The 26,981-nt window shown below is 45.0% G+C and overlaps 1 protein-coding gene across 3 annotated transcripts in view; it reads left to right on the top strand.

The window, feature by feature from the left end:
* The window catches only part of LOC141110734 (suppressor of cytokine signaling 3-like), a 413,958-nt gene that overhangs the window by 214,256 nt on the left and 172,721 nt on the right, over positions 1-26,981 (top strand). The window contains exon 1 of one of the 3 annotated variants that reach the window (XM_073602290.1): positions 6,564-6,743. The exons of the other annotated variants lie outside the window; for them this stretch is intronic. The gene's annotated coding sequence lies outside the window, so the exon portion shown is untranslated. Of the gene's footprint in view, positions 1-6,563; positions 6,744-26,981 lie in introns of those variants that run through there. 3 annotated transcript variants of the gene reach the window in all.

Genomic DNA, 26,981 nt, shown 5'->3' with positions numbered 1-26,981 from the left:
CCCCCATTTCATAAAGAGATTCAGCTCTCTGATGCAAAGTAGTGTGTGCCATTTGATGTCAAGTAAGGCAATTTGGCGCTTGTCTCCCTCTAAGGTTGTATAGGTGCTATCACTAAGGGCAGCAGCATATTCTCCCTCCATCCTACGTTCCTTAGTTAGCAAAGCCTCCCTCTCAGCATGGTGATCCTTGCATACTGCCTTAATGGCAGATATGTATTGTCCCCTTATTACAGCTTTACATGTGTCCCATACCACAGTGTCTGCAGCAGAAGAAGAATTTTCCTCCCAAAAGTGAGACATATGTGGCTGTACCTTCTGTACCACCTGCTCCATCTACAACCAACCAAGGCGATAACCACTATGCATTTCCTCCTGTCCCGGTCACCAGTGATAGGGTCAGTAATAAAGGATCCGAAAGTCCGCCCAGCAAATAGGAGGCGGCATGTGTAAAAGGTAGACAATTAGTGTAACAGAAACGAACAGCACTCCTACATCTTCCCTTAACAGATGTAACTTGCAAATAAATGCAGCGCTGGTGATAAAACAATAAACAAACAGTTCCACAAGGGGGATTCCAAGAAAGATGCTCCACTGTGCAGTGAACTCTCTGGAGCGGTCTCACTCTGTTAGCGAATCCCTCTCCCTATGAAGTGTACACTTACCATAACCCGGCAAGTGAAAAGCCTGGATGGATGGTCACATCAATCCTCCTCATGGGATTAGTATTGGCAAAGGCGAGGTCTATTCAAGAAATGCGGTTTTATGTGTTCATGACAAACAGAAATAACTCAGAACTCCTGGGTTTTTCCATCGTCACAGCTCAGTAAGCTGGGCAGCAGATACCCAGGATAGGAGATCGGTGGAGGGTGGTCATAGCAGGTTAGAGGTATCCAACTCACCGTCAAGAATAGCATTAAAGTCGCCAGCCAGGAGAAGAGAAAGATGCATATAGGGAGCTAATTTCACCAATAAATCATGTAATATTTGCGACTGAAAGTGTGGCGGCATATAGATGTTGGCAATCACCACTGTAGTTTGGTACACGTCCACTACTAAAATTACATACCGCCCCCCTGGATCAGAGATCATGTTCTGGACAGAGTAAGGTATATTTTTACTGAGTAGAATAGTCACTCCTCTCGCATATGAGGAATAAGTGGCATGAAACTGGTGCTGTATCTATGGCCTACACAATAACACCTTGCTTTCATCCAGATGTGTCTCCTGAAAAAAGGACAATCTGCGGTCTTACTACTTTTAAATAACTTTTAAATACTTTTAAATAACATGGCCACCCTTTTAACCTTATCGTTAAGGCCCCAGATATTCCAGGACAGTATTGTAATCTACATGGCCATAGTGGTAATGCAAAGTATATACAGTATATTGGCATATCTAGGAAGACAGCCAGGCCAGCAGCCCTGTCTCTGTGTTCCATGTACGCTGCAAGTAAAACAAGATTAGCATAGCGTAATTGCAGAATAAAGCCCACATGGTGGCACCTGGAAACACCTACCCTGCTGCAATACCTGAAAACAAAAAAACTGAAAATCCTGGCATTCAGCCTTTACCCAAAACCCATAACTGTCATTAAGAATAGCTAGCACATGAACAGATGTAGAACATCTGTAATTGTCCTGCAGCAAAAAGTCCACTAGAAAAAAACTAAAGAAGTGGAGACAAGTAAAAAACAAAGGGAAAAATCCACATAAAAAAACTGTAGAACAGTCCTGGAGCTCCTGCGAAAATGGGTAAGGTTAAATTGAGTCTAGAAAGACTGTGGCGTCACTTGCAGATTCAAAGAACCTTACAGTACCTTGGTATTCGACCCGCAGCTTACTAGGATACATCATGCCATACTTCAGGCCCTTTTCCCTCAGGTGCTTACGGACTTCAAGGTAGGAGAGGTGCTTCTTCTGTGTTTCTACAGAAACATCAGGAAGCAACATTATCTTGGAGTTGGCATATTGCAGATCTTCATTCTTGCGAGCTTCTGTCAGGATCCTGTCCCGATCCCGAAAATTTAGAAAGCGCACCAGGAATGGTAGCAGTGGGGCCCCTGGGGCCGTGCACCTGTGGGTACACGATGAGCCCTTTCCACTACATATGAAGGTGACACATTTTGCAGCTGAAGGAGGTCTTGGAAAAATCTTTCAGCAAATATGGCAGGATGATCCCCCTCAACCTGTTCGGGAAGAACTACCACTCTGATATTGTTGTGGCACTGTCTATTCTCTGCATCCTCCATTTTGTTTGCCATTGTGCTCACCTGGGCCTTCAGCCCTGCTAGTTGTGCAGAATGTGTGGCTGTAGTGTCTTCCGCCTCTGACACCCGCTGATCTTGTCAAGATCCTGTCTGATAAGGGTGCATTCTGACGCCAGGTGGTCAATCCTGAGCATAAGAGCGGATTTACATCCATCAATGGCTGCCAGGATTGGCTCGATGATGTTCTCTGCTGGGGGATCTCCCTCCTGTTGTGGATTTAATCTCACAGAGGTGGATGATGCAGCAGATACCACCGAGGAACTCCCGCCGGCAGCCTTTGTGCCCTTCTCCATTCTCGCAGCAGGCTTGTCAGCAAAGCAAGATGAAGCCACAGGAGGGGGCAAGATTGCCAGTGTTCAAGCGTTTCTGTGTTTCTGCTCCCTCTGGGAGTGTGCGAAGTTGCCATGTGTTCTGCCATCCTTGATGTCTTAGGGGCCCCATCCTCGGTATGGTCTGTGTGGCTCGTAGCCTACTCTGTTTCTTGATGGTCTCCCTCTGTGTCCCCTGGGTAAACAATCCCTCCTATATTGGGTTTCTCTATACATTGATTACTGGTATGTATCCACATATCTGAGAGGTGAAAACCTGGGTATTAAGCCACAAGCCAGTGTGATACCCTGTAATAGGAGATCATTTGGAGTCGGGAAGCGGCGGTGTGTGCAGAGGTGGAGGTCTCTATCTCTTTTAAAAATAAAAAGAAAAACTGCGCTGCAGAGCAAAAAAGGTCAAAGGTAAAAGCTGCACACAAAATACACCAATATCTGTGTATACCATGAAAAATAAAAAATAAATAAAGTGCGCTAATTATATGAAAGTACACACATAGATGTGAATACATGTGGGTGGTAGTAAAAACCACAATCTACTGAAAGCAAGTAAATGACTCCATGAGTGGTAGAAATATATAAGTGCAAAACATAAAAACTCAAATAAAAAGAAGAAACAAAAAATGTGTACATGTGAAGTACAATGATATTAATAGCGTGAAAATCTGAAAATCAAACAAACTCAGTCCATGGGTTCAAACATAAAAAGTTCATCAGTGGAAAAAAAGCTTCCATCCACTATACAGCTCAGCAGCAACTAATCCCCCTATGAGTGGATTGACAAAGGAGAGAGATGTGCAGGATGGTGCAAATCACTGACGGTGACTCCAATAAGTGAGAAAGTGATAAAGGTGGACTCTTACCCTCCGTGTTGGACCCCCTCCTTGGCAGGGTCTATCAGGCATGCAGATTTTTGCCCTCTGCAGGGACCGTGTAATGAGGGCAAAAATCTGCATGCCTTCACCTTAAAACAGTGGACTATTTAAAACATGATCTAATCAATGAATCAATTCATTTTTATTTATGTACAGTCACTTTATATATATAATTCAGCATTATTAAGGTTTATTGCTAGTATTCACTCACATGAGAGCGCAACCTAATATAGAAAGGTATTAATGGATATGTCCGTGGTTTGTTTACTCCCGGATCACTATGGCATTGCATACGTATACAATATAGATTACCCAGCAAAATGGCCACAGGTCATGTGCCCCTAGGTTGCTAAGACACAATATATACACAGTACAATTTACCCAGTGGAACATTAAACAAAATGGTCGTGGATCACGTGCCCCCGGGTTACTAGGGCACCATACACAATAAAAACCGGAGCATGCAGCTAAATGGCGCCGCTTCTGATGATGCCGGTGTGACGAAATGCGTAAGCGGAGCTGCATGACTTCCGGTTTTGGGTCCGTGGGGCGCATTGTGTCCCGGACTTCCTGTTTTTTCTATCCTGTTTGACTTTTAACTAAATGTAAGTGCAAAATTACCTGTTTTTAATAAATTTTGGAATACGGAGTTACATTATAGAGCTTGTTCTTTGATATTTCTTACATGTATGAGACTGCCGGGGCAGTGGAAATAAGAAAAAGGAGAGACAGCTTTCTGTGCGCCCTGGATATCTACTGCATATACAGCTAGGGGGGCTGTAAATGCTGGCTATCACTGCAAGAGGAGAGATTTCTGGTGAGTTGAGCAATAAGAGGGGGAGCACTTGTGGAGACTTTGGGCACACTGCATGGTCTTCCGTGGAAATATCTTTGCAACACCAGATTAAGTGTTTCACAACAGCACTATACCAAGGACATTTTTTGACACATGTTGTTTGGAGCACTATATTATATATAGATACGTTTTCACCACGTCAGAGATTGGTGTGTTGTTGCCACATCCCTATTGTATAGGAAAAAAGGAAACTGGGGCGGAGTTTTACTTTCCAGCAGGACAACAACCCTAAACATACAGCCAGAGCTACAATGGAATGGTTTAGATCCAAGCATATTCATGTGTTAGAATGGCCCAGTCAAAGTCCAGACCTAAATCCACTTGAGAATCTGTAGCAAGACTTGAAAATTGTGGTTCACAGACATTCCCCATACAATCTGACAGAGCTTGAGCTATTTTGCAAAGAAGAATGGGCAAAATTTTTACTCTCTAGATGTGCAAAGCTGGTAGAGACATACCCAAAAAGACTTACAGCTGTAATTGCAGCGAAAGGTGGTTCTACAAAATATTGACTCAGAGGAGCTGAATACAAATGCACGCCACACTTTTTTCATATATTTATTTGTAAACAAAATTGAAAAACATTTATTTTTTCCTTCCACTTGACAATTATGTGCCACTTTGTGTTGGTCTATCACATAAAATCCCAATAAAATACATTTACATTTTTGGTTGTAACATGACAAAATGTGGAAAATTTCAAGGGGTATGAATACTTTTTCAAGGCACTGTACCCCCTTCCTGCCCTGACCAATTTTCAGCTTTCTGTGCTCTCACACTTTGAATGACAATTACTTAGTCATGCAACACTGTACCCATTTGAATTTTTTGTCATTTCTTTCACAAAAAAATGTATTTTTGTAGTATTTAATCATCACTGGGCCCAACATGCAGGGAGCACCATCAGGTGTTCTAAGGACTGGATGTGTGCAATTCGTTTCGACAAATTTTTGGTTATTCGGAGATTCGGATATATCCGAATCCCTGAATGAAATAGTAACAAATTTTGGGAAATGCATTAAAATTTGCTTTGTTTATTCGTTATCTAACAAATTCCAAATTTTCAGAAGAATCGGAAATCGGTTCGGTCCAAAAATTATCGACTGATTCAAATTCTGTGTGAAGAATAGCTTTTTGTTAAGCAGCAGGCCAGGAAGCCGGGCGCCGCATCCTTAACAACCGATGACTCACCAGCTGTCAGCGGGCTTCCCCACTGACAGCTGAAATGTAAACAAAACAATGCCGGCAATAGAAAATTCAGAAAAAAAAACAGCATGGTGTCCTCCCTTCGGGTCTGGTATGGATTCTAAGGATAATTCCCACGCCAAAAAAACCCCCAAAAAACGGTGAGGGGTCCTCCCCAAGGTCCCAGAATACCAGACCCTTATCCGAGCATAAAGCCTGGCAGGCCAGGAAAGAGAGAGGACGAGCAAGTGCCCCCTCTGAACTATACCAGGCCACATGCCCTCAACATGAAGAGGGGTGCTTTGGGGCGGGGGGGGGCTCTGCCCCCTCCCCCGCCCCAAAGCACCCTGTCCCTATGTTGATGCGGTTTTTTCTTTCTTTTCTTTTTTTTAAAAGGCTGGCCAGCAATTGCAACCGCAAGTCAATTTTAATTTCTTTAGAGATGTAATTTTTGCTGCAGTATGTTCTATACACAGTACAGATGTGCCACTTTACAGACAGACTAAGGGGACCCCCAGTCATTATATATATCTTTTAAAAACTTGTTTTATTGAAAATATACACGTCTTTTGCACAAACAAGAGTACATACATTTCAGACCAGGCATGTCCAAAGTCTAATACAAAACAAACTAAAACTTGCGCTAATGGTAATAATTGATTGAAATAATGAATAAAGTAGTGCAAAAAATATGAAGACCAAAGCAGCTGTTACAAAGGTGCTAAAACCTTAAAAATAAAAATAAATGTACTGATTTTTAACAGCGCTAATGGAATATAATAAAAATATAATCACAATTAAAGTGCAAGTGCAATGCTGTAATACTGAATAGTGATACAATAAATGAAGTGCCAAGTGCTTCCAACGGCAATTCACGCAGCCAGGTAAAAAGGAGTCTCAGAGAACATATTCAAAAAGAACATACTCACATGCATTTCCGGTTTTACATACCAGTGACGCAGCTTCCGGTAACGCACGCTGCAGATGCGAGCCCGGAACACACTGATGCCTGTTTTTTCAAGCTGTCTCGTGAGTGGCGTTTGTTAAATGCGCATTAACCCAGTGCCAGTAGTACTTCACTATGCTACTTTTCTCTCTTTTTCAAATATAGATTATCCTCCTCGGTCTGCATGAAAATCGTCTGGGGAAGCCTCTTTGATTTTGGATCTATATACCACAATCCCACTAAGCATTTCTGACCCCTAGACTGCAAAGCTGAGGGTCCATAAGTTCTGGTGAGTGGGGTCACAAGAGGGGAGTGTGTCCTTTTTTGAGTATGTTCTCTGAGACTTCTTTTTACCTGGTTGCGTGAATTGCCGTTGGAAGCACTTGGCACTTAATTTATTGTATCACTATTCAGTATTGCAGCATTGCACTTGCACTTTAATTGTGATTATATGTTTATTATATTTCATTATCGCTGTTAAAAATCTGTACATTTATGTCCAAAGTCTGGCCCCGGTTTAATACGGCCCCCCCTGGTGATTTGTATATATATATATATATATATATATATATATATATATATATATATATAATCTCTTTTGTGGCCCCCAGGGCCACAAAAGTTATCTATCGATGCTGCCTCAGAGGGGGCGGGACGAGCGCCACCAGAGTACATACAGGAGAATCTCCTGTTTACTCGGTGGCGTCTGTAATGGGAAGTCCCGTCTCCTGGGATGCCATTGGACGACTGTTCTGTCTATCATATGAGGTGGGACTTTGTATTAAAGAGGCCACTGAGTAAGCAGGAGATTCTCCTGTATGTTATCTGTTGGCGCTCGTCCTGTGGCCCTCCCTGTCCCCTCCGAGGCTGCAGATGGGCATCGATCAGGCTGCACTGATGGCAATGGTGAGGCTGCATTCATGGCAAAGGTAAGGCTGCATTCATGGCAAAGGTAAGGCTGCATTCATGGCAATGGTAAGGCTGCATTCATGGCACTGGTGAGGCTGCATTGATTGCAGTGGTAAGGCTTCATTGATTGCAATGGTAAGGCTGCATTGATTGCAATGGTAGAGCTGCATTGATTTCAATGGTAAGGCTTCATTGATTGGAATGGTAAGGCTGCATTCAAGCGAATGGTGAGGCTGCAGATGGGCACTGATTAGGCTGCATGGATGGGCACTGACCCTTATTTTGCTTCACAGTTCTTTATTTCAATTTTTTTTTTTCCTGAAACTTCCTTCTTAAAGTGAAGGTGCATGTTATACACTGATAAATACGGTATATCCAAATAACACGCCCAAGCTCATCCTTAGTCCCAGTTGGCGCTCGGGGATTCATTGGGGGCCACAAAAGAGATATATATATGTTACACAGGGTGCATTTGGTGGACACAGGCAAGGCTGCATTTCGTGGGACACAGGCAAGGCTGCATTTGGAGGACACAGGCACGGCTGTGTTTGGTGGGACACAGGCAAGGCTGCATTTGATGGGACACAGGCAAGGCTGCATTTGGTGGGACACAGGCAAGGCTGCATTTGGTGGGACACAGGCAAGGCTGCATTTGGTGGGACACAGGCAAGGTTGCATTTGGTGGGACACAGGCAAGGCTGTATTTGGTGGGACACAGACAAGGCTGCATTTGGTGGGACACAGGCAAGGCTGCATTTGGTGGGACACAGGCAAGGCTGCATTTGGTGGGACACAGGCAAGGCTGCATTTGGTGGGACACAGGCAAGGCTGCATTTGGTGGGACACAGGCAAGGCTGCATTTGGTGGGACACAGGCAAGGCTGCATTTGGTGGGACACAGGCAAGGCTGCATTTCGGGGACACAGGCAAGGCTGCATTTCGGGGACACAGGCAAGTCTGCATTTGGTGGGACACAGGCAAGTCTGCATTTGGTGGGACACAGGCAAGGCTGCATTTGGTGGGACACAGGCAAGGCTGCATTTGGTGGGACACAGGCAAGGCTGCATTTGGTGGGACACAGGCAAGGCTGCATTTGGGGGACACAGGCAAGGCTGCATTTGGGGGACACAGGCAAGGCTGCATTTGGGGGACACAGGCAAGGCTGCATTTGGTGGACATAGATCTGTATGTGCGTTATAATTAATCGAAATTAGTCGATTAATCGATTTAAAAAAAATCGATTAATCAAACACGAAAATTTTAATCAGTAACAGCCCTAATATATACATGCCCGAGCTCATCTCTTCACCACACACACAGCCACAAAGGCAAGAGAATTCTTGTTGAGCAGTGTATTAGTGCTTGTACGAACACACTTAAACGAATTGTAATGGTTCAAAGAATGTCAGGCAAAATGGTTGGCCCTCACGCATGTTCACTTCATCGAATCTGGCCCTCTTTGAAAAAAAGTTTGTACACCCCTGTTATAGACGATGTCAGCAGACAAACTGATTTTTTACAGAAATGAAAGCTCTTGACCAGCGTACATACAAGATCTTACAGTAGATGCATCATAGAATATTGTATGTGGAAGACAGTCCAAAGCACATCAATAATTTCAGGATCATATCTAGTCCTGACAGAGATTCACTCGTGTCTTGAGTATCTAGCCATGGGCCCCATATTTAAGGAAAGTTTCAGGGGCAGCCTCTCGCCTCAACTGTTAATTTATAGAGTGGGAGTGTTTGATTAATAAGCTGCTTCCATAACCCAAGGTGTAGGACTTCAGTGCGAGTCTAGTGTATTACAATTGTTTTCCTTGCATAGTAAAACAACAAACGGAGGAAATGTTTTGTCGCCTCCAAATCCTCAAAAACACCATTTAGGGCAACACACATTGGGTAAGTCAAATGTGTCTACTATAAATGCTTTGATCTGCGACCAAAAGGGACATATCCTGTTGCAACTCCAGACCATACGCAGGAAATCCCCCCTCTCACATTCACATTTATGACAGGTTGGAGTGGGTATTTTACGCATGTAGAAAAAACGCACCGGACTATAATAGGTTCTACACAAATAACGTAACTAAATGAGCCTATCCCTGGCTGAAATAATAGTACTAGCATGTAAGTCAAACAATTCCTGACAATTTTCTTCTGTCAGATTTGGAATATCCCCCAACCATCTATTTTGAATATTAAGGAGGGATTTCGATGGCCAATCCATTAGCAGGGCATAGTAAGAGGAAATGATACCTATACGATCAGATCGAAGGAGGTGACGTCCTAGTCTGGAGTTAACAAGCGAAACATTATGGTGGCCAAATTGAGCTGCTGCTGCACAATGAAGTTGAGTATAATAAAATGACCATTGGAGCAGGATATGTAGCTCATTTCGCAATTGCACAAAAGACTTAAATGTACCAGCCTCGTCAATTGATGTAAGTACCGTAGACCTTGTCTTGCCCACTGAAGACCACAGGAAAGTGAAAGAAAGTGAGGTAACCTAGGGTTATGCCAAAGAGGTTGGTTAGGGGAGCTTATATGACTATCCTCCCCTAATATATTAGAGCATTGGACATAGATTCGGAGGGACATTTTAAGAATGGTGGTGCCTTCTGTTACTGGTAAAGAGCATCTATACAAAAAACTGGATAGAGTTTCATACAATAAAACTATGGCAGCCTCCGTAGCGGCAGCGGCATTATTGAGCTGTGGGAACATCGACCAATGTACATAAATTAGTTGTGCTGCAAGATAGTACATACGGAGATTAGGAAGTGCCAGACCTCCCCTATTACTCGGTAATTGCAGGGTGGCTAGTGACATTCTAGGGGTCATGGGGTGCCATAAAAAAACTAGTAAGTATTGAGTCAATTTCACAAATACTCTTTTCGGTATATAGACTGGGGAATTTAGGAAGAAAGACTATCTTGAAAAGGTTAACGCGACCCATCAAAGAGAGAGGCAGATTAACTCATTGAGCCATTTTCGTAAAATCTGATTAAAAGAAGTTGAATTTCCACACCTAGACACCTAAATTTAGAGGTGATCCGCAGAGGACAATTCTCATCTATCAAAAAAATATTTGATTTGCTCCAATTAACCCGAAATCCAGAGAACTGGTCAAAGCGTTGGATTACTTGCAGAACCTGTTGTAAGGTCATCTGTGGGTCCCTGAGATATTTGAGCATATAGTCCGCATAAAGCGAGACATGTTCCTCCAGGGAGCCGATGGGAATCCTCCGGACCACCGAAGATGATCATATAAGTTCCACCAAAGGCTCCATGGCTAAGGCAAACAACAGGGGTGAAAGAGTACACCCCTGCCTAGTGCCTCTGCTTATGGGAAAGGGGTTAGAAACCTTAGTGTTAACTCTCAGCCAAGCTAGTGGCTGCGTATATAAAATACGTATCCATGTTAAAAAAGTATGCCTGAAAAAAATAAGGCCATTCTATGGTGTCAAACGCCTTACGAGTATCGAGCGACACCAAAGCTCTAGGATCACTTAGGGCATTCAGCATCTGTAGATTAGTAAAAAGTCTGCGGACATTAGAATTACTACCCCTGCCAGGAATAAACCTGGTTTGATCCGACTTTACAAGTGAAGCAATCACCGTGTTAAGGCGGTGAACCAAAATTTTTGAAAGGAGTTTAAGGTCCATGTTGATTAAGGAGGTGGGTCGAAAGGAGTCACAAAGCATGAGCTTCTTATTCGGCTTTGTAATTAAAATGATTAACGTCTTTCACATAGACGGGGGGAGTATTTCATCCTGTAAAAGGGCTTGGTATAAGACTTTCAGTTGATGGACAAGGTATTCTTGATGAGCCAAATACCATTCGATGGGCATGCCATCCAAGCCAGGAGTTTTATGTCTGGTAAACAAAGTAAGGGTTTTTGTCAATCTCCTCCACAGTTATCAGGCTGTCTAAGAACTGTTGGTTATCTGACGATAAAGAGCCGACCCAAATGTCACTGAGATAACCCGTGGGAGCCTCAGAGTCATAGTTCACTTGGGAGGTATACAGATCAGTGTAGAGTTGTAAAAAAACATTCAAAATACTCTTTGTAGAGGTGTGAATACTACACGCACTATCCAAGATCCTAGGGATGGTGAAAGGCTCATTTATGGGTTTGGCTAAAAAAGCTAGTAAACTACCATTTTTGGCACCCGAGTAAAAAATGTGCTGGGCTTGATACATAGTTACATAGTTAGGCAGGTTGAAAAAAGACACAAGTCTATCTAGTTCAATCAAGAAAAAAAAAATACAATCCCTTATACACAATCCTATACCCACAGTTGATGCAGAGGAAGGCGAAAAACCACAGCAAAGCATGATCCAATTTACTACAGCAGGGGAAAAAATTCCTTCCTAATTCCCTGAGAGGCAATCAGATTTTCCCTGGATCAACTTTACCTATAAATGTTACATAGTTACATAGTTGTTGAGGTTGAAAAAAGACACAAGTCCATCAAGTCCAACCTGTGTGTGCGGGCTTTTATGTCAGCGGCCATTCACAAGATTGCCTCACCCTACGGAGTCACTCCTCACACACAGCAGGTGACGGAACTCCTAGTTTGGTGTGGTGTGGTCCACGACGAGGAAACGGCTGTATCTGAAGGGATTCTCGGTTCCATTGGCAGAGCTTCACATCTATATACCAAATCAAGGTACTTTATGGTCTAGATGGTCATCTCTGCTAACTGTGCTCATGCTTCTGAATTGACCTTTGCTTTATGAGTGACTATCCATGCTGTCTACATATTTTCGTGTTTCCTCTGATCAGCGTGCATGGTTTATTAAATACCATCCAACAAGCCTCCTGTACAGTGTCCCATCCCGTGTGTACCTCAGCCACATACCACAGTCCCCGGGATCTTTGTTTTTTGAATTTTGCATTTGCCTCTTTTTTTCTTATATCCATATCAGGACTGTGGGGCTTTGGTGGTGTTTCCTCAATTTTTGTTCCCTGTAATTTGCAGTGCTTTTACAGTGCTTTGCAGTGCTTTCTCCATTGCAGATGCATCTGTAGTGTCCAGACGTCTTGCTTGTTTGTCTGTTTGTCCTCAGACAACATTGTCTATGGATGGTGTTTGGTGAAGGATCGATGATTTTATGAATTGTATTTGGCTCATCGATTAATTTTGTAATACATTCTATTTTTTTTTGCTATACCTATCTTCTTTTGGCATAGGGTTTTTTCAGTCGTTTAGGTGCCTATCTAATAGTTTTTATAAATTATCTATGCTCCCTGCTAAAACCACTGCTTGTGGAAGAGAATTCCACATTCTTACTGCTCTTACAGTAAAGAACCCCCGCTTCTCTTCTAATTTTAGTGAATGGCCACATGTCTTTTTAATTTCCCTTTCGCAGAAAAGTTTTATCCCTATTGTGGGGTCACCAGTACTGTATTTGTACATTGAAGTCATATCCCCTCCCAAGCGTTTCATCTCCAGAGAGAACAAGTTCAATGCTCATAATCTTTCCTCATAACTAAGGTCCTCCAGTCCCTTTATTAGCTTTGTTGTCCTTCTCTGGACTCTCTCCAGTTCCAGCACATCCTTCCTGAGGACTGGTGCCCAGAAGTGGACAGCATACTCCAGGTGCGGCCGGACCAGAGTCTTGTAGAGTGGGAGAATTATTGTTTTATCTCTGGAGTTAATAGTTACATAGTAGGTGAGGTTGAAAAAAGACACAAGTCCATCATAGTAGGTGAGGTTGAGAGGTCCATCAAGTCCAACCTATGTGTCTGATTATATGTCAGTTCTACATTGTATATCCTTGTATCAATGTAATATAAAAGTGGATTGCGCTAACTTCTGTGTATGATACCACTGCTGAAATATGCAAAAATAGGACATCTATCCTATGTAGCATGCTTTTCTGTATCAATTATTATTGTGTCAAAAATATACTGTCCACATAGTGTTACTAGTGACAAAATAATATTCCAAAAAACTACCAAAAAATGGAAATTGTATACTCACCTTTCCGTAATTTTCCTTTCCTGACGCATCTTCATGGCAGCACACACTGGGTTGTGACTCCGCCTCCACAACCTGACAGGATTAGTCTAGCTATAAAAGTTGAAGAGAGAGATCCCCACCATTCTCTGTATATATCATCTAAGAACGGGTGGGAATCTGTGTGCTGCCATGAAGATGCGTCAGGAAAGGAAAAGAAAATTACGGAAAGGTGAGTATACAATTTTCCATTTTTCTGACGCCTTCATGGCAGCACACACTGGGAAATAACTCGCCAGTCGGGGGGGTGCAATTAAAGTTTTATTATTCTAAAGAGCTGTGGAGTTGGCTCTAATAATGGATCTGCCAAAGTCCACTGTTGTTAGTTGAGCAGAGTCAATTTTGTAGTGAAAAGTAAATGTATGTCTCGATGACCAGGTCGCTGCTTTACAGATTCTCTCCGGTGAAACCCTGCAGTATGCTGCCCATGAAGTTGCCACTGCCCTAGTTGAGTGTGCTCTGATGCCTTCTGGGATAACTAGCTGCTGAGAAGAGTATGCCTTCTTTATGGTGTTGACCAGCCAGGATGCGATTGTTCGAGAAGTTGCTGGATGGCCCTTCTTAGGACCGTAAGGGATTATGAGAAGAGTATCCGTCTTTCTGAAGGAAGCTGTAGTTTCCAAATAGCTGGTAATGATAGTTCTTACATCCAATGCATGAGGCTCGCCCTGGTCGTTAGTAAAGGATGGAAGGATGATATCTTAATTATAATGAAAAGAAGATGATACCTTGGGAGTGAAATGCTCCGAGGGTCTCAATAACACTCTATCAGGATAGAGAACTAAGTATGGTTCTGATATCAGTAGTGCTCTAAGTTCTGAAACTCTTCTCGCAGATGTAATGGCGATAAGGAAGGTTAACTTCAAAGTCAGGTTCCAGAGTGAAATTGACTCAGCCAGAAAAAAAGGAGGTTTTGATAATGCATCAAGTACTGTAGAGAGATCCCATGCCGGAAATGTGGGTTTTTTGGAGGTCTGATTTTTAAGCAAGCTTTCATGAACTGAATCAGAGGGTGTAGGGCCCATCTAATGCCTGTTTTAGCCGAAAGGGCAGAAACCTGGACTTTAAGGGTACTTGAGCTTAATCCTTTAGTAATACCCAACTAAAGGAATTCCAGAACTTGCGGTGGCTCAAGTGATACTGGGTTCCAATTTTTTTGTTGGGCCAGTGAACAAAATCTATTCCAGACTTGTGAGTATGTCTTGTTGGTGGTGCTTCTCCTAGCCTGTAAAAGAGTAGAAATGACCTCCTGCGAGCACCCCTGCTCTAGCAGCCGAGTCCTTTCAACTCCCATGCTGTCAAGTGTAACTTTTCTGGAGCTGGGTGTAGGAATTGACCCTGGGACAGGAGGTCCGATGTTACTGGGAGAGGAAGCGGTTGCTGCAGGCTGAGTTGTAGTAGGGTTGTGAACCAAGGCCTCCTCGGCCAAAAAGGAATTATAGCTATTACTGTGGCCGATGATTTCCAAAGCCTGGACAGGAACCTCGCGATTAAGGGTACTGGTGGAAAAATGTAACCCAGCTTGAAATTCCACGGATAGGTCAGACAATCCGTTCCCTCGGCCGATGGGAAGGTTGCTCTTGACAGAAATCTCAGACATTTGGTGTTCGTAGGTGTAGCTGCTAGGTCGATCTCTGGTATTCCCCAAGTTATTATTATTATTATTATACAGTATTTATATAGCGCCAACAGTTTATGTAGCGCTTTACAACTTGAGGGTAAACAGTACAAATACAATACAATTTGATACAGTAGGAATCAGAGGGCCCTGCTCCTTAGAGCTTACAATCTAAGAGGGAAGGTCAAGAGATACAAGAGGTAATAACTATGGGTGATGTGCTGATTGAGAAGATAAATGTACAGTTGTTAGGTGGGGGCCAGATAGGCTTCTCTGAAGAAATTAGTTTTCAGGGATCGTCTGAAAGTGGATAAAGTAGGAGAAAATCGGACGGATTGGGGTAGAGCATTCCAGAAGATGGGGGAGGCTCTGGAGAAGTCCTGAAGGCGAGCATGGGATGAGGTGACAAGGGAGTTTGAGAGCAGGAGGTCTTGGGAGGAGCGAAGAGAATGATTAGGTTGGTATTTTGTGACTAGGTTAGAGATGTAGCTGGGGGCCAGGTTGTGGATGGCTTTGTAAGTTATAGTTAGTATCTTGAATTTAATTCGGTGACTGAGTGGCAGCCAATGGAGAGATTGGCAGAGGGGTGTGGCAGACGCTGAGCGGTTTGTGTGGTGGATGAGCCTGGCAGCAGCGTTCATGATGGACTGAAGTGGGGATAGCCTATTTAGAGGTAAACCAATGAGGAGGGAGTTGCAGTAATCGAGGCGGGAGATGACCAGGGAGTGGATTAGAAGCTTTGTGGTGTCATTGGCTAGGAAGGGGCGTATCTTGGAGATGTTGCGAAGACTGAGGCGGCAAGCTTTGGATAGTGATAGAATGTGGGGTCGAAAGGTTATTTCAGAGTCCAGGATTACACCTAGGACCTTGGCGTGGGGAGATGGGTTGATAGTTGAGCCGTTGATCTTGACAGGGAAATCAGGGGAAGTGGCACCTGAGGGAGGAAATATCATGAGCTCAGTTTTGGATAGGTTGAGTTTGAAAAAGTGATGTGACATCCAGGCTGATATGTCTGCTAGTAAGTTGGTAATGCGGGAGGAGACAGATGGAGAGAGCTGGGGGGTGGAGAGATAGATTTGGGTGTCAACAGGGTAGAGATGATATTTAAAGCCGTGGGAGGCAATCAACTGACCCAAGGAGGTGGTGTAGATTGAGAAAAGGAGAGGTCCAAGAACAGAACCTTGGGGGACCCCAACGGAAAAAGGAAGAGGAGAGGAGGAAGTAGAGTTGTAAGTGACACTGAAGGAGCGGTGGGATAGTTAGGATGAGAACCAGCAAAGAGTACAGTCATGGAGACCGAAGGAGTGGAGTTTTTTGAGGAGGAGGGGGTGGTCCACTGTGTCAAAGGCAGCAGAGAGATCCAGGAGAAGTAGTACAGAATAGTGTCCATTGGCTTTAGCCATTAGTAGATTAGTAGATTAGTTGAGGTGGCGAAGGTTTCTACGTGTAATTGTTAGGCGGTTAGAGGGAGAAGAGGGGGAAGACAAGGAGAGAACAAAACTAATAAGATGGTGATCAGAGAGTGGGAGTGGATTGTTGGAAAGGTTGCACGGAGTGCACAGATAGGAGAAGGCAAGGTCAAGGGTGTTGCCGTTGGAGTGGGTAGGAGCCTGTATCCATTGCTTCAGGTCAAGCGATGAGGTTAGACTGAGAAGTTTCGAAGTAATAGTAGTGTTAGTGTTGACAGGGATGTTGAAGTCCCCTAGAATAATTGTGGGGATTTCAGAAGAGAGAAAGTAGGGTAGCCAGGCAGAGAAGTCATCAAGAAAGGCTGATACTGGTCCAGGGGGCCGGTAGATGACAGCAATTCTTAGAGAAATGGGAGAAAAAAGACGAATGCAATGTGCCTCAAAAGAGGAGAGTGTCAGAGAGGGAGGTGGGTGAAGAACCTGATAGGTGCTGCATGGGGCTAGAAGGATTCCCACTCCACCTCCCTTCCGTCCACTTGGTCTGGGGGAGTGAGTCCAGAGAAGGCCCCCATGGGAGAGGGAAGCAGGAGAAATAGTATCCGATTCATGAAGCCAGGTTTCAGTAATGGCAAGTAGGTTAAAGGAATTTGTGATAAAGAGGTCGTGAAGGGCGGTGAGTTTGTTGCAGACAGAACGTGCATTCCACAGGGCACAGGAAAAGGGGGGCTGGTTTTGGAAAGAGGAATAGATACCAAGTTCTGTGGGTTACAGCTCCTGCCAGAGGGTGTAGGGGGATGGGAGCAATGGGCAAAGACAGATGATGGTGGCCCAGGGTTTTGGGATATGTCACCAGAGATTAGGAGAAGCAGGAGGGTGAGGGAGGTAATGTGGGACTGTGATTTATGTGAAGGGGCATGTCTCAGAGTACTGGAGGTTTTATCTGTGTATGGATGTAGAATGAGCGAGAGTTGGTAGGAGCAGTAGTAGGGAGAAGACAGAAGGCAGGGTGATATGTATAAGCAGGCGGGTGGAGAGGGGGGGTGAAGGTAAGAGAGTTTTAGGAGAGAGGAGAGGAGTGTCAGAAGCACTGGTAGAGAGTGCATGTTACAGAGCGGAAGGAGAGCCTATTAGAGAGACAGGGTCACCTGCAGTCTGTTAGCTGCTTTCCAGTGCAGATTGCTGTATTGTTTGCTTTGTGCAATCGCTGAAGTGCAGAGATTGAAGTGCATATCACTTGTAGAAAGAATCACTTAGAGAAAGAAGCCTTAACGATAGAAGCCCCTGCAATGTGCTCCCCCAGCAATGTGCTCACCCCTTAAGGATGCTCGAATATATACTGTTATAAGGGTGGGGTTGAAGTTCATTAATTAATCATGAGTGACTATAAGAATGCCTAACAATCAAAGTGGACTTTTTGCTTCAAAAGTCAGAATAGCAAGAGGCCAAGATAAGATCAACACATAAAACTTAGGTAAGACAGTCCAGAGCAACAAATAATGTCATGGTTGTGCGCACAGGGCAACAGATAGAGAAGGCCACATACCAGAGACACACACATACAGACAGCAGGCAGATCCCAATTTCAGTTAACGGTGGAAGATGTGGGTGAGCTGACACATACCAGAGACACACACATACAGACAGCAGGCAGATCCCAAATTCAGTTAACGGTGGAAGATGTGGGTGAGCTGACACATACCTGTAAGAGACAGAGAAGGAATGATCAGGTGAGGCAGAACTTGAAGCAGAGATTGAAGTGCATATCACTTGTAGAAAGAATTACTTAGAGAAAGAAGCCTTAACGATAGAAGCCCCTGCAATGTGCTCCCCAGCAATGAGTTCTTGAAAGAAGGGAAAAGGCCTGTTGGCTCAATGACCACTCGTTGTTTGAGAGAAGTTCCCTGCTCAAATAGTCGGCCAGCATGTTCTGAGCTGCTGGGACATACACCGCTTTCAGGTCTATTGGGTGCATTGAGCCCGCTCCATGATGGGGCGCACCTCCTGCATTAATGTGTGTGACTCCCCATACCCCCTTGCCTCTGGATGTATGCTACAGCGACTCTGTTGTCCATTTGGATTACAACGTTTTTCCCCGCCAGGTATAGAGTGAAGGCCAGAAGTGCCTGAAAGGCTGCTCTGAATTCTAGTACATTGGTACTACCCCATGAGCTTGAAACTTCCACTGCCCTTGGGCCGCTAGATTTTATTAATGCGCTCCCCATCCCTTCTGGCTGGCATCCGAAGTGACCACCTCTGGCTGAGGAGGGACTATAGTTTGTACCTCTTGAGGTTGCTGGATCGTGTCCACCTCCACATCGATTGCTTCACATACCTGTGTATGTAGATATTCTGAAGCATTGATACTCCATTCCACTGCCTCAGAAAGGAATTCTGTAAGATTCTTGTGTGCCATTTGGGACCACTGGATCATGGGCAGACATGGAACCCAGGACACTCATACATACTCTGGCTGGTAAGTGTGTAACTGAGATTAATCTCTGAATTTTCTGGATCAGGGGCCTGATTTTCTCCTGAGGGAGCTGTACTCTGTTCTGGATGGTGTCTAGCTCTGCTCCTAGAAAAACCATCTTCTGAGTGGGCTGAAGCTTGCTTTTCTGCCAGTTTACTAGCCAACCGAAAACTTGCAGGGTTGATAGTAGGATCTCTCGGTGCTGTATCAAGATCTGGCGACTTTCTGCTAGAAGAAGTATATCGTCCAGATAATGGTGTACTCTTAGACCTCTCTCTCTGAGATATGCGATGAGGGGCAGAAGAACTTTGGTGAAGGTCCTGGGAGCTGACGAGATGCCGAAGGGTAGGCACTGGAACTGGAAGTGATGTTGGTTGATTGAAAAGCGGAGAAATCTTTGAAAGGCAGGATGTATTGGAATGTGAAGATAGGCGTCTGATAAGTCTACGGACAGCATCCAATCTTCTAGATTCACTGCTAATAGTATGGACTGTAGGCTTTCCATCTTGAAGGATTCCAACTTGATGTTTTTGTTTAGTCTCTTTAAGTCCAGCACTGGCCGTAAATCCCCCGTTTTCTTTTTTACCAAAAAAAGAGGGGAGTAGAATCCTCTGCCTCTTTGAAACAGCGGAACCTCCAAAATTTCCTCCTTTTGTTTTAATTCCGTTATGTATTTCAGAAGGATCCTTCTCTTGGCTGGAGAAGACGGGAGTTTGGTTGGAAGAAAGTGGTTCCTGGGAATCCTGTTCAGGAATCTCCATTTGTGACCGAACTTGATCGTAGAAATGGTCCAAGGGTCCCTGATGTTCTCTGACCATATTTGTGTGAATTTCTTGAGTCTGACGCCCACCCTTGGAGGATGGGCAGGCATACCTTCAAAAGAACTTCTGCTGTTCGCTAGAAGGGGTGGCCTTGGTTTTTCGCATCCTCAGGAAGGATGACTGTGTGTTCCTCCAGTTCCTTTTAAACTCTTTACCCGGTCTGTAGGTTTTGGCCTCTCTGTACCTCTCGGGAAGGTTACCTTTGTAAGCAGGACCTCTTGATCTCTTGGGTCTCCTGTCAGAGGGAATGATGCCCGATTTTTTCCCCCCACCACCTTAGAAATTGCTGCATCTAATTTGGAGCCGAAGAGATTGGAACCATCATAGGGAATCTTGCACCAATTTGTTTTTGATGCTGCGTCGGTTACCCAGGGTTTTAGCCACAGAGCTCTCCTTGCCATCACCGAGGCTAACATTGCCCAGGCCGAGCACCTAATAATGTCCACGGAGGCTTCCGCGATAAAATCGCCTGCTAATTTAAGTTCCTGTAGGGACGTGATTACTTTCTCTAATGCCGCGTACACACGGTCGGACTTTCTATCCTACTTGGTCCGGCACACTTTCCGACGGACTTTGTCCGCCAGGTGCGCCGGACTTTAAAACGGACGGACTTGCCCACACACGACCGGACTTTCCGGCGGGCTAAGTCCGCCCGTCTTTCCGACGGACTTTCGCCGGAGTTACGGCGGACTTTCAGAATGAACGGACTTGCCCACACACGGACAAGTCCGTTCATTTTGAACATGACTCAGGTGCGACGGGACTAGAAAAGGATGTCAATCTTGCCGCTTTTATCGGCGAGATTGACACCTTGCGAGCCCCGTCGCGGGGCATACCAGGCCCTTAGGTCTGGTATGGATTATAAAGGGAACCCCCTACGCCGAAAAAACGGCGTGGGGTCCCCCCTAAAATCCATACCAGACCCCGATCCGAGCACGCAGCCTGGCCGGTCAGGAAAGGGGGTGGGGACGAGCGAGCACCCCCCCCCCTCCTGAACCGTACCAGGCCGCATGCCCTCAACATGGGGGGTGGGTGCTTTGGGGGAGGGGGGCGCCCTGCGGGGCCCCCCACCCCAAAGCACCTTGTCCCCATGTTGATGAGGACAAGGGCCTCTTCCCGACAACCCTGGCCGTTGGCTGTCGGGGTCTGCGGGCGGGGGCTTATCGGAATCTGGGAGCCCCTTTAATAAGGGGGCCCCCAGATCCCGGCCCCCCCCACCCTATGTGAATGAGTATGGGGTACATGGTACCCCTACCCATTCACCTAGGGAAAAAGTGTAAGTAATAAAACACACTACACAGGTTTTTAAAATATTTTATTAAACAGCTCCGGGGGGGATCTTCCTCCGGCTTCGGGGGTCCCTCCGCTTCATCTTCTCCCGGCGTCCGGTTGGTTCTTCTCCCGGTGTTCCAGTTCTTCGGCCGGCTCCTCTGCTGTCTTCAGGTAGCTCTCTTGCCAGCAGAGGTCCGGACTCCTGGGCTTCTGGGCTTCTTCTCTTCTCTTCTCTTCTCCAGATGTTGACACGACGCTCTCTCCGGCTGGACTGCTCTCCGAGGGCTGCGTTGTGACTTATATAGGCGGAGACCCCGCCCCCTTTTGATGTCACAGTCCCTGGGCATGCTGGGACTGTGACGTTTTAGGGGGCGTGGTCAACATCACCCTGCTGGCAAGAGAGCTACCTGAAGACAGCAGAGGAGCCGGCCGAAGAACTGGAACACCGGGAGAAGAATCAACCGGACGCCGGGAGAAGATGAAGCGGAGGGACCCCCGAAGCCGGAGGAAGATCCCCCCCGGAGCTGTTTAATAAAATATTTTAAAAACCTGTGTAGTGTGTTTTATTACTTACACTTTTTCCCTAGGTGAATGGGTAGGGGTACCATGTACCCCATACTCATTCACATAGGGTGGGGGGCCGGGATCTGGGGGCCCCCTTATTAAAGGGGCTCCCAGATTCCGATAAGCCCCCGCCCGCAGACCCCGACAACCAACGGCCAGGGTTGTCGGGAAGAGGCCCTTGTCCTCATCAACATGGGGACAAGGTGCTTTGGGGTGGGGGGCCCCGCAGGGCGCCCCCCTCCCCCAAAGCACCCACCCCCCATGTTGAGGGCATGCGGCCTGGTACGGTTCAGGAGGGGGGGGCGCTCGCTCGTCCCCACCCCCTTTCCTGACCGGCCAGGCTGCGTGCTCGGATCGGGGTCTGGTATGGATTTTAGGGGGGACCCCACGCCGTTTTTTCGGCGTAGGGGGTTCCCTTTATAATCCATACCAGACCTAAAGGCCTGGTATGCCCCAAGCTCGCCGCAATAGGAAAATGTGTTTTTCCTATTGCAGCGAGCGCGAGATGCAATACCCTGCCCTCGTGTCGTATCTGGTCCGTTGGACCAGCATACACACGAGCGGGCTTTCCGTCGGACCAGCACACACACGAGCGGACTTTCCGCCCGAAACTGAGTCCGGCGGAAAGATTTAAAACTTTCTTCAAATCTAGGTCCGGCGGGCTTTTGGGAAAAAGTCCGCCGGAAAAGTCCGCCGGCGCCTACACACGGGCGGATTGTCCGGCACACTCTGGTCCGCCGGACCAAGTATGCCGGAAAGTCCGACCGTGTGTACGCGGCATAAGTCTGCTTTCTCCTGGAGAGATTTCTCAATATTGACAGTCCAGCCCGAGATGGCTCTACCAACTGCTGCTGTGGTGACTGCTGGTCTACAAGCGCCTCCTGCTGTGGAGTAGGCTTTTTTAATTTCTAGGTCAATCTTCTGATCCAGAACGTCACAGAAGGAGACAGCGTCTTCGATGGGTAGGGTGACATGTCTTGCCAGACGCATCAAGGAGGCATCCACAATTGGAGCGTTAATTAAGGAGTTGACTTTAGGTTCTTTTAAAGGATACATTTTTGCTAGTCTATTATTTAGGCTAGGCCTCTTGTCGGATCTTTCCCATTCATCCTTGATTAAATCATTCAACTCCTCCATGAAAGGGAAGGTTTCTGGATCCCTCTTCAGGTTTGGAAAATATTTCCGTGTCTTCTGAGTTGCTTCTTCAGATTCTTCCCAAACTATGGCCTCCTTGACAGATTTTGCAAAAGGTTCGACCAGAGTGAAGTCAAAACCTGTTGGTACTTCTGGATCCTCGTTCTCTGAAGGGGATTCTGGTTCTGTCCCTACCTTGATTGCTGAGCGAGGAGGAGCCACGGAAGTACCTGGGTCTGACCTGGTCGGCAGGGGTGTAGTTGACTCCATTATGGATTCTCTCACTGATTCCTGAATTAGTTCTGTTACTTCTCTGACGTCCGATTCTCTTTCCTTCGTGGCTTCATTGACGCACGTGCGACATGCTAATTTATATGGCAAAGCAGTGGCGCCACATACCCAGCAGGCATTAGCTGCGGGATGGGTGTGCTGGCTTCGTCCGTGACGTGATGAAGGTGATCTTCCATGACATGATCGACTACATCGAGAGCGGCTGTGGCGTGAGTGACCACGGCGAGAATGACTACGACGTGTGTGCCTGTGACGGGATGAGGAGCGTGATCGGCTTCTGCGGGATCTTCTGCTTGAGGTATGGCTTGACCTTTATTTGCGTCTTGATTTAGACCTAGAAGGGCTGTCAGGAGTCTTGTCAGAAGATATGCTCTCTTTTTTTCTCTCTCTTCAATACTTACCACTGAATGCGGACAGCCCCTTACCTTATCGGCCGTGGGTGGTCTGCTTGGGCAGTGGTCTCCATGAGCAAAGAGGAAGAAGGCAGGCAGGAACAGAAGAAGTCTGGAAGGGGTTAAAGAAGTAGACAAATATATATATATTCCTAATACAAAATTTTTTTTTTTTTTTATAAAGAAAAACCTGTAATGATGAGCCAAGTGAGGATTTAAAAGCACTTACCAGGTCCTAGGAGGAATATTGACCAAGGATGGCAGAAAAGTAGCTAAAAAAATGAGCAGAATACAAAACTTGATTTCTTCTTTCTTTTTTTCAAAACCAGAGTCCTTTTTTAAATAGCCAGCCGCCGTTGCGGCAAAAATGACGTTTCGCGCAGAAGCATCGCGATGACTCCGGCGCCATCTTGGAAGCTGGGAAAAGGTTAGAACGTCCCCTATCTCTGTGTACCGCGCATGCGCATTGCGGGACGAGATGCGCGGCGGCCATGATAGATGCCCCGAGTGCTGTGGGACTACAGGTTCCAGAAGAATAACCTATAGGGAAATAATAGAAGGGGTGAAAAGATGACTGCAAGAGAATGAAAATGAAAGTAAAAGTGGAGATCACTGCAATACTTGAAGCTTCTTTAAAGCTTACTATGTGCCAGATAATCCGTGCTGCTGCCCCTGAGACCACCAGAGTGGGGTTCCCTCCATAGAAGCTCCTTTAGAGACTGTACAGGAGGGACTTCCAAACAGGAGAGGCTTGAACCTGCTGGGGTGATGCGGTAAGAGGCTCTGCGATGTCCATCCATCTTGTCAGGTGAGGATAAAAAAGAGAATGGTGGGGATCTCTCTCTTCAACTTTTATAGCTAGACCAATCCTGTCAGGTTGTGGAGGCGGAGTCACAACCCAGTGTGTGCTTCCATGAAGGCGTCAGGAAAACTGTTTAAAGTGCTAGTGCTAAAAAAAAAATGACAAAATATTAAAAAATGTGCAATGTGCCAATATTACTTAGTGACCATCAAATATCACATATCACCATGCATATATACTACATGCTGCAAAAAATGTCCTCAACATATGCATAAACACTACAGCCCACTAGATGTCCTCAGTGGGTGATTACTTCTGTGCAATGATATTAGGTGCTACCAAAAAGCTATTTGACCCCTTCCTGACCAGAGCACTTTTTACAATTTGGCACTGCGTCGCTTTAACTGCTATTTGCGCAGTCATGCAATGCTGTACCCAAACGAAATTTGCGTCCTTTTTTTTTCTCACAAATAGAGCTTTCTTTTGATGGTATTTGATAACCTCTGCGGTTTTTATTTTTTGCGCTATAAACGGAAAAAGACCGAAAATTTTGAAAAAATATGATATTTTGTACTTTTTGTTATAAAAAAATCCAATGAACTCAATTTTAGTTATCCATTTAGGCCAAAATGTATTCGGCCACATGTCTTTGGTAAAAAAAAATGTCAAGCGTATATTTATTGGTTTGTGCAAAAGTTATAGCGACTACAAGCTAGGGTACATTTTCTGGAATTTACACAGCTTTTAGTTTATGACTGCCTATGTCATTTCTTGAGGTGCTAAAATGGCAGGGCAGTACGCCCCCCCCCCCCCCAAATGACCCCATTTTGGAAAGTAGACACCCCAAGGAAATTGCTGAGAGGCATGTTGAGCCCATTAAATATTAAATTTTTTTGTCCCAAGTGATTGAATAATGATTAAAAAAAAAAGTTTACAAAAAGTTGTCACTAAATGATATATTGCTCACACATGCCATAGTTATATTTAAAATTGCGCCCCAAAATACATTTACCTGCTTCTCCTGAGTATGGGGATACCACATGTGTGGGACTTTTTGGTAACCTAGCCACGTACGAGGCCCCGAAAACCAAGCACAGCCTTCAGAATTTCTAAGAGCGTAAATTTTTGATTTCACTCCTCACTAGCTAGCTCAGTTTTGAAGGCAATAAAATGCCAAGATGGCACAACCCCCCCCCCCCCAAATGACCCCATTTTGGAAAGTAGACACCCCAAGCTATTTGCTGAGAGGCGTGGTGAGTATTTTGCAGCTCTCATTTGTTTTTTAAAATGAAGAAAGACAAGAAAAATGTATTTTTTTTTTCTTTTTTCAATTTTCAAAACTTTGTGACAAAAAGTGAGGTCTGCAAAATACTCACTATACCTCTCAGCAAATAGCTTGGGGTGTCTACTTTCCTAAATGGGGTCATTTGGGGGGGGGGTTTGTGCCACCTGGGCATTCCATGGCCTCCGAAACTGTGATAGGCAGTGAAGAGTGAAATCAAAAATTTACACCCTTAGAAAGCCTGAAGGCGGTGCTTGGTTTTCTGGGTCCCGTACGCGGCTAGGCTCCCAAAAAGTCTCACACATGTGGTATCACCATACTCAGGAGAAGCAACAGAATGTATTTTGGGGTGTAATTTCACATATTCCCATGGCATGTTTGAGCAATATATCATTTGGTGAAAACTTTGTGCAAAAAAAAAAAAAAATTGTCTTTTTCCCGCAACTTGTGTCACAATATAAAATATTCCATGGACTCGACATGGCAAATAGCTTGGGGTGTCCACTTTCCAAAATGGGGTCATTTGGGGGGGTTTTGAACTGTCCTGGCATTTTATGCACAACATTTAGAAGCTTATGTCACACATCATCCACTCTTCTAATCACTAAGACCAAGCCCTTTCTGACACTTTTTGTTTACATGAAAAAAATGTTTTTGTTTTTGCAAGAAAATTACTTTGAACCCCCAAACATTATATTTTTCGAACGCATTTTTTTGGGAAAAAACACACCTTTTTAAATTTTAATGCATTAAAACACACTATATTGCCCAAATGTTTGATGGAATAAAAAAGATGATCTTAGGCCGAGTACATGGATACCAAATACGACATGCTTTAAAATTGCGCACAAACGTGCAGTGGCGCAAACTAAATACATTTTTAAAAGCCTTTACAGGTTACCACTTTAGATTTACAGAGGTCTACTGCTAAAATTACTGCCCTCGATCTGACCTTCACGGTGATACCTCACATGCATGGTGCAATGGCTGTTAAAATTTGACGCTAGACCAAAGCTTGCGTTCGTCTTTGCGCGAGAGCTTTTTTTTGTTCTTTATTATTTTTTTGCATTTTTATCTTATTTTTAAACTGTTCCTTTCATTTTTTTTTTTTTTATAATTTTTATTGTTATCTCAGGGAATGTAAATATCCCCTATGATAGCAATAGGTAGTGACAGGTACTCTTTTCTTGAAAAAAATTGGGGTCTATTAGACCCCAGATCTCTCCTCTGCCCTCAAAGCATCTGACCACACCAAGATCGGTGTGATAAAATGCTTTCCCAATTTCCCAATGGCGCTGTTTAAATCTAAGTCATAAAATGCTCGTAGCTTCCGGTTTCTTAGCCATAGAGATGTTTGGAGCCATTCTGGTCTCTAAATGAACTCTATGGTCAGCTGGCCGAATCACCGGATGCATTCTCAGGTTCCTTGTTGGGACAGGAGAGCCAGAGAAAAACATGAAGACCGGGGGGGGGGCATTCCCTCCCACTGCTTGTAAAAGCAGTCTATAGGCTAATAAGCCGCTAGGATTGCTTTT

The sequence above is a fragment of the Aquarana catesbeiana genome, linkage group LG10, assembly GCF_042186555.1.
Source record: "Aquarana catesbeiana isolate 2022-GZ linkage group LG10, ASM4218655v1, whole genome shotgun sequence".
In the NCBI taxonomy this organism is placed as follows: Eukaryota; Metazoa; Chordata; class Amphibia; order Anura; family Ranidae; genus Aquarana; species Aquarana catesbeiana.
This window is presented reverse-complemented; position numbering and strand designations above follow the sequence as displayed.